Source organism: Culex quinquefasciatus, chromosome 3 (genome assembly GCF_015732765.1).
Source record: "Culex quinquefasciatus strain JHB chromosome 3, VPISU_Cqui_1.0_pri_paternal, whole genome shotgun sequence".
Taxonomy (NCBI): Eukaryota; Metazoa; Arthropoda; class Insecta; order Diptera; family Culicidae; genus Culex; species Culex quinquefasciatus.
In genome coordinates, this window is record NC_051863.1 from 86,917,605 (window position 1) to 86,924,873 (window position 7,269).

The window sequence follows — 7,269 nt, forward strand, 5'->3', positions numbered from 1 at the left end:
CCCAATTTTTTTTCCAGCGCCGGACTGATCAGAGGTCAAGTCATCCGGTAACAGCTGCCGAATCGATTTTGCTAGCTCGCTGTCTATCGTGCTAAGCTCCAAAACCACAAAAATCACCGCAAGTTGGAACGTACTTTCCACCGGAGGCCTCTTCTGCTTGCAAATGACCAGGTTCTGCAGGAGAATGGTCGTTACGGATTCGGTCGCACACAAATGATCGCAGACGGGTGTACGGCAAGACGGGTTTCTGAGCTGGAAAATTGAATACTATAAAAGACTTGTTTCGGGGTAACATAAAGTTGTATAACTTACACGGTTTGGTCAGCTGCTTCAGCTCAGGATAGCGGCGTTAGGGAAGGTTCAGGCCCGGAAGTACACGTGGAGAAGGCCCGCGGCTCTTCGTTGTTGGGCGTGCATTTTGGGGCCCGCTTCTGGTCACTGTTTTGCCAAATTCTCAACTTGAAAAACGCTTTTCCACCGCCAAATTGATGAAAGATAAAATTATCGGTAGAGCCGTCTCAAGTCCTTGGAACAGGAACCAGTGGCAGGCGCAGGAAACGGTTCTGGCGGCTAATCTCTCCTTCACACTTTGTTTCTAGAGAATAACAAAATGCTCGAATGATTTGACAACGAGAACTGTCATTTGCTCTTGACAGTTCTCGCTGTCAAAAAAAAATCGAGCAGTTTGATGCGTGAACGCAAGAAAAGGTAAACCAAAAGCGAGTTATCGCGGTTAACGCGAATTAAAGCAAGTTAAAGCGGAAAAGTAAAAGTTAGCGCTGCAAAGGTTTGAAAGGGGAGCTTTAACGCTCGGTGAACGCAGGAGTGACGTCCCCCTCGATGTTTTCCACGCTTCCACAAACGTCAAAGTCCAAGACTGGTGGCGACACCCAACGGCAACTTTGATGAAGCTGGCAAAAGTTTACACTCAAAATCAAAAAAAAGGGTTCTATCTACCCTTTATCTGTCATCCCAAGTTACTTCCATTTTTCAAGTTTACCGGTAGTAACCGGGTAACCCTAAAAAAAAGGGTGGAAGTAACCCTCAAAAGCTTTGGGATGACAGATAAAGGGTAGATAGAACCCTTTTGACAGATGATTTTGAGTGTACACATTGGATGGCTTTTTGAGCAAAAACCAGCGCAATGTGTAGAATTGACACATCGATTTCTAAAAAAAAACAACGCGGTTAAACCATCCAATGTGTACCATCGACACATTTTGGTCGTAATTTTTATCTTCAGTGTACACAGTAAAAAAAGTTGAATTTTGGAATGTTGAAAATTTCGTAGGTTAAATATTACCTTTTTTTATGAGTAATATTACACAACAAATGTGTAAAAATGTGAACCTGATGAATATTCATCATAAACTGATGAAAATTCATAATTTTCTGGGGTGAAATTAATCATTTTTTTTTTGCCGCAAAATCTGTCACCATTTCCTGATGAATATAACCATCATTTTTTTTCGGTGTCTAAATGGTGTGGTTGTCTAAGGCACTGCAATAGTGTTTTAAAGGTTCTTGGTTCGAATCTCAACAGTTATTATTTTATTTTTTTGAATGTTTTTTTATTTGTTTAGAATAATTCTTTGGGAATAGAATTTCGTAGTGCCATGAAATATAGACTCTAACTTCTGAATCCTGAGATGAAATAATCCTGAAATAGGCATTTTCACTCAAACCTGCCTGCATAATACGGAACGTTTTCTCTATTCCACTACAAAAATCCATTTACTTTTTTAACCCTTTGACTAAAGCGTCGCAGGTTCGAAGCAGATAATAAAGAAGTATAATTATAATCAGTAATTTTGATTTGAATAAAAATCTAAAATATTAATTGAACATAGGATCGAACAGGGAACCTCGTGATTACAGATATACAACCACTAGGCCACCCCGAAGATGTAAACAACGATTGACAAACCTCAATCAAAACAATGTCGCCTCCGGTTTACTTCCATCATATTAAAAAAATAAGCCGGGTTATTATTTATCCCTTTTCCAAATTTCTTTTTAGGTTTGGTTCCAGAATCGAAGAGCCAAGTTTCGACGAAATGAACGTAGTATTCCAAATTCTGGACAAATGACACACTACGATACAATTGGATCTGACAAACAAAACAAAACTGTCGGCAAAATGCGTAACGTAGGAACGGATTTCACGAATCCTTATCCATTCAATCTGCAGAATCTCAGTGCAATGCTGTCCAGCACAGCTCGTATTGGAAATCTTAATTACGGAGAGACCCTCACTGATATTGCCCAATATAGTTATAATTCATCAAATTATCCTAATTACCAATTACAATCATTTAAATATTGAGAATTATAGCAGCATTATAAAGAACGACGAGGCCAAATTGTTTTTCCTCAATCAAATCTACTTCTACTGCTTCAAATGATTTCCGCCGGCGTAAACTACTCAGCTATTGCTAGAGCAAATTGGCAAAAAAAGCTATACCCAATTGTACAATTAAATAACCAAACAATAAAAAGAGGAGTTATTGCACTTAATCAATTATGAGGAAGAATGCACTTGGAGTCTCCAAAATCACTTATTTTCCCTTCGAAATTGAGATGGCCTTCCAAATCTGTATGGTCGATAATTGCTGCTGCATAGAAGTAGAGAAATAGTATTCAGATCATAAATCAAATCAAATTTAGAGGGTGAATATTCTCGAGATTTTCAATTTCCCGGGAGTCGAGAGTTGAATTTCCCAGAAATTCCCGGAACCCTGTAGTTTTTTTTTACTATGCCAATAGTGACAACATTTAAAAAGAAAAGTTATAAATTTGTTTCGTTTCAATGATTTCAGTTACCATTAGTTCATACTTTTTCTATGAAACGTTAATTTAAGTATCCTTATTACTTTGAGAAACTATATAGTTTACTACACTGCCGTTCTACGCATAATTGTCCCATGTTCAAAAAAGTGCAACTGAGAAAAACGCAATTGAAATTTTTCGACCGAGTTCTGTGTTTCTACGCATAATTGTCCCGTGGGTTCCTATTCGTCCTATGTGTCCCTAATCGCCCCAGTTAGCAGTTTATCACCCTTATTTGTGATCCTCTTGCTATACAACAGGTAAACAAGGCATAATGCTTAGTAAAACTAATGATTCCATGTAAGAAAATACTTGGTGGGACAATTATGCGTAGAAGTTCAACGATGGGACAAACAGACTTGGTGTTGTTTTTGATGAGTTTCCGAACAAAGTATACCAGATTCTATGTGTTTTTCTTAAAGTACACATCAAACTAAACTTAAAAATGGCCTAAAGTCAAAATTTGGTCAAAATCGTCAAAAACTGACATGGGACAATTATGCGTAGAACGGCAGTACAGTAGTTTAAAATATTTACGAATCTTAATTTGCACTGAGTGCAATTTTTGCAATTTTTGTGAAGCAGAAACATGCCTAATATATAATTTCCCAGTATCGAGATTTTTGCAATATGATAAATAACGACTCAAAAGTTTAAACTTGTTTTTATTTATCTTTAAAAAGCATAGGAAAGAAAAACTCTATAATTTTTGGAAAATTTTAGTGTTGGAAGTTTGACTTGTTTTATTGACTTTGCCAATGTATTTAAAAATGTTATTTTTCAGGGGTCAACTTTGGCTGTATTTTTTACTAACATTTCCTCTATATTATGTGAAAATTAGTATGCAGTATTTTTTGTAGTGTCCCAGACTATGCCTCTGCGAATTTTTTTACAATTAAAATGATAATAGTGCCATTCTACAGCAGAAAATGTGAAAAACAAGCAAAAAATGAAAAAGTGACTGTAAAAACATGAAAAAATAGGTAGGCGAAAAGTAATAAAAGCAGGTGGTAGTATAGGCCAAACACTACCAAAAACAAACATAAACAAAACAGGATAAATGCAAAATAAAATACTAAAAATAAAACAAGAAAAACATAAAACATGAGAAGTAAAGTTTTTCGTAGAACAAAAGGTGCTCAAAATGACTTTCTAATAAACAAGGGAAAAATAAAAATTTTCGAAAAAAATATGGACAGTAGAGGGTTAAGGTCAACTGTAAACATTCATTGAAGAAATATTGAAAGTTATCAGGAAAACCGGAATGTTCACAATTGGCGGACATTAACTTTAAAGATTGCCACTGTCAGAGTTTTTTTTGCCAAAATATAATTTAATATTGAGGTTGACGTGAAACATAAAATGCCTTATTGACATCAAAAAAAGAAACAGCAAAATCAACTTCGGTATACCTAAAATTAAAAAAAAATCTGCGGATTGGTTTGCTCGAGAAAGGATATGGAAATTGAACTTTTCTTTAAAAAGCTTTTCCCTCTTAAATAATAATAAAAAAACATTAGATTTCATTTCTGGATGTAACTACTAAGTATGCTTTAAGTTAAATTTTGAGTTATTGGAATATTTAAAAAGTTAAAATTTACAGTTTCTGAATGTTTATTCAAACATGAACATCGAACATTGAACATCCAATATTCCAAACAATTTAAAAAAAATTAAATAATTTTCGGATTAGTTTATATAATTTAGCTTCAGTATTTATATGTTTGAAATTTCCCGGGAGGCTCGACCGAATTTCCCGGGAATCGAGAGATCCAAAAATTGTCGATTTCCCGGGAATTGGGTCCTAAAATGAAGCTTAGATTGCTGATATTATTGTTTACAGCGATAAAGCTTTTTTTCTGAGTACAATGACCCTTTGTACGACCACAAAGAGTTTAAAATGGATTTTAAATCAATTTGGAAAAATTAACCTCGCGGTCCTTCTTGACAGAAAAGTTCCTACTTGACAGCTCGTTCCAAGGGGACCATAGTTGATCCATCGAAAAATGTTGCCTTGTCAAAAAAATTGCATTAAAATGAAAAAAGTGATCAGAAATGGTTTTTAATCGTGTTTTTACCGTTTTATGTTTTATGTTTTATATGAGGGAAAAGCCCGTTTGAGTGGAACGCCTATCGATGGGTCCTTCTCAAATAGACACAAAACCTCTTATTTTTTATACAATCAAACTTAAGCTAACAAACTAAACTAGCACAATGTAAAAAATAAATAAATAAATAAATAAAACTAACTAAAAATAAACCGGTCTAAACCTTTGTCAAAACACATATGATTCCCTGAGAAAATTAAAAATATCGTGCTTCAGACGGGGACGAGACAAATGGAAATCGAAAAAGGGGTAACAACTTTCAAAAACCCTGCACATACTAGAAACAGGTTCATTGAAGGCATAATTTGTACGGGCTCCAGGTATAACGAGAAAAGAGTGTGAGCGAAGCACCCGGCGTCTAATGTTGACGTTCAGTTCACTCGTAAGAAAAGGACAGTTGATGTTTGATCGGAAAAGGTCAGCAACAAAAAAGGCTTTAGCAGCTTCTCTACGAACACTCAAAGGATCAAGGTGGAGCATAGAGCAACGAGTTTCGTAATTGGGTACTAAAGCCCTATGTAAATTTTTATGTACAACGGTAAAAAACACGATTAAAAACCATTTGTAATCACTTTTTTTCATTTTAATGCAAAAAAAAATATTTACAAGACAACATTTTTTCGATGGATTAACTATGGTCCCCTTGGAACGAGCTGTCAAGTAGGAGCTTTTCTGTCAAGAAGGACCGCGAGGATAATTTTTCAAAATTGATTTAAAAATCAATTTTAAACTCTTTGTGGTCGTACAAAGAGTCATTGTACTCAGAAAAATAAGCTTTATCGCTGTAATCAATAATATCAGCAATCTAAGCTTCATTTTAGGACCCAATTTTAACACTCACCAAGATGTCTTAAAGCAAATCTTGTAAATTTACGTTGAATCGCTTCGATTCGTCCAATGTCATTATGATAATATGGAGCCCACACAACTGAACCGTACTCTAGGGTGGAGCGAACTAAGGAAAGATAGAGAATTTTTAGGCAATTGACGTCGCGAAAATATTTGGTCATTCTAAAAATCATTCCTAGCTGTTTAGAAGCCTTCGAGCACAAATAGGAAATGTGATTTTTAAAAGAAAGCTTCGAATCCAACAACACGCCTAAATCCTTGAAAAAGGAGTCACGAGTACATAAAAATTGACATAGGGCTTTTTTTCCCCCGCTCGTCACCCTCTAATCAAATTGTTTGATCTGCAGCATTGCTTTGGCGTTCTCGAATGCGAGATCCTTACTCGAAACTACACGCAAAACAAACAATGCGAATTCTTTGACCATTGGTATCGAAATTTTGAACATTGAATAGTCATAAACGATCATGCACATTCGATGCTCAAAGCGCGTTGACCATCCGATGTTCATCTTGCTTTGAGTGGGATTTGACAGTTCGTTTGATTGTGTGCGTGTCGTCACGCGCAGCTTTTTGGCGTTTACTCTTCAACGCTGCACTATGGTACATTGGGTGGCCAAGTTTCAAAAAGTTACCTTCTCCAAATATTTTTTGGTATTTTTTTCTCGAATGTAAACATTCTAACTAAGAAAAATCCAAATTTTTAAAGCTCTAAGTTTGTTCATTACGGAGATACGCAAGCTGAAAGTCAAAAAATGGAGTAAAAAACTAGCGTTTTTTCATAAAAAAAAGGCTGATTGTTTAATTTTAACATAGCTCAGCCATATTAAATATTTTATTAGGACAACTATACATCGTTGGAAAGGCAATGAGATAAGCTTTGAGACTATTAATAGATAAAATGTTGTTTCCAAACCAAAAACTGAAGTTTTCATCGAATAACTGAAGCATTTTTTTGACAAAACTTATTTCTTGTGTTGTGTGAGTACCGTCAACTGGGGCGAATTGGGACACATGGGGCGAATTGGGACAGCAGTTTTAACCATGTCAGAGCACAATATTTTTATTTTTCTGGTTGGTTTCGGATAGAACAGACTCAGGCCAACAAAATGTGTACACCCATTTCCAAATTTAAAACCTTCAAGAGCTCTAAACACTGTTGTCCCTATTCAGACTGTAGTCCTGATTCGCCCCAGATGACGGTACTTTTTTTGCTTACCGATGCTAAACATGAAACTAAGATCACTTGAAAGATTGGATCATGATCTAACATTGCTGAAATTTCCAGCCTGCGATTTTTTGCGTTTTCGGAGATATGCCATTTAGAACATTTACGTTTTATCAAAATTTGCTGCAATCTACATATGCGCCCGTTTTTTTTTTTAAATTTATATTTATTCAGATTTTTTCTTCCATGTAAATTCATTCAGTTAAAATAATATTGAGTGTCCAATCACAATCGATGACTTTTCACCTCAATTTTAAA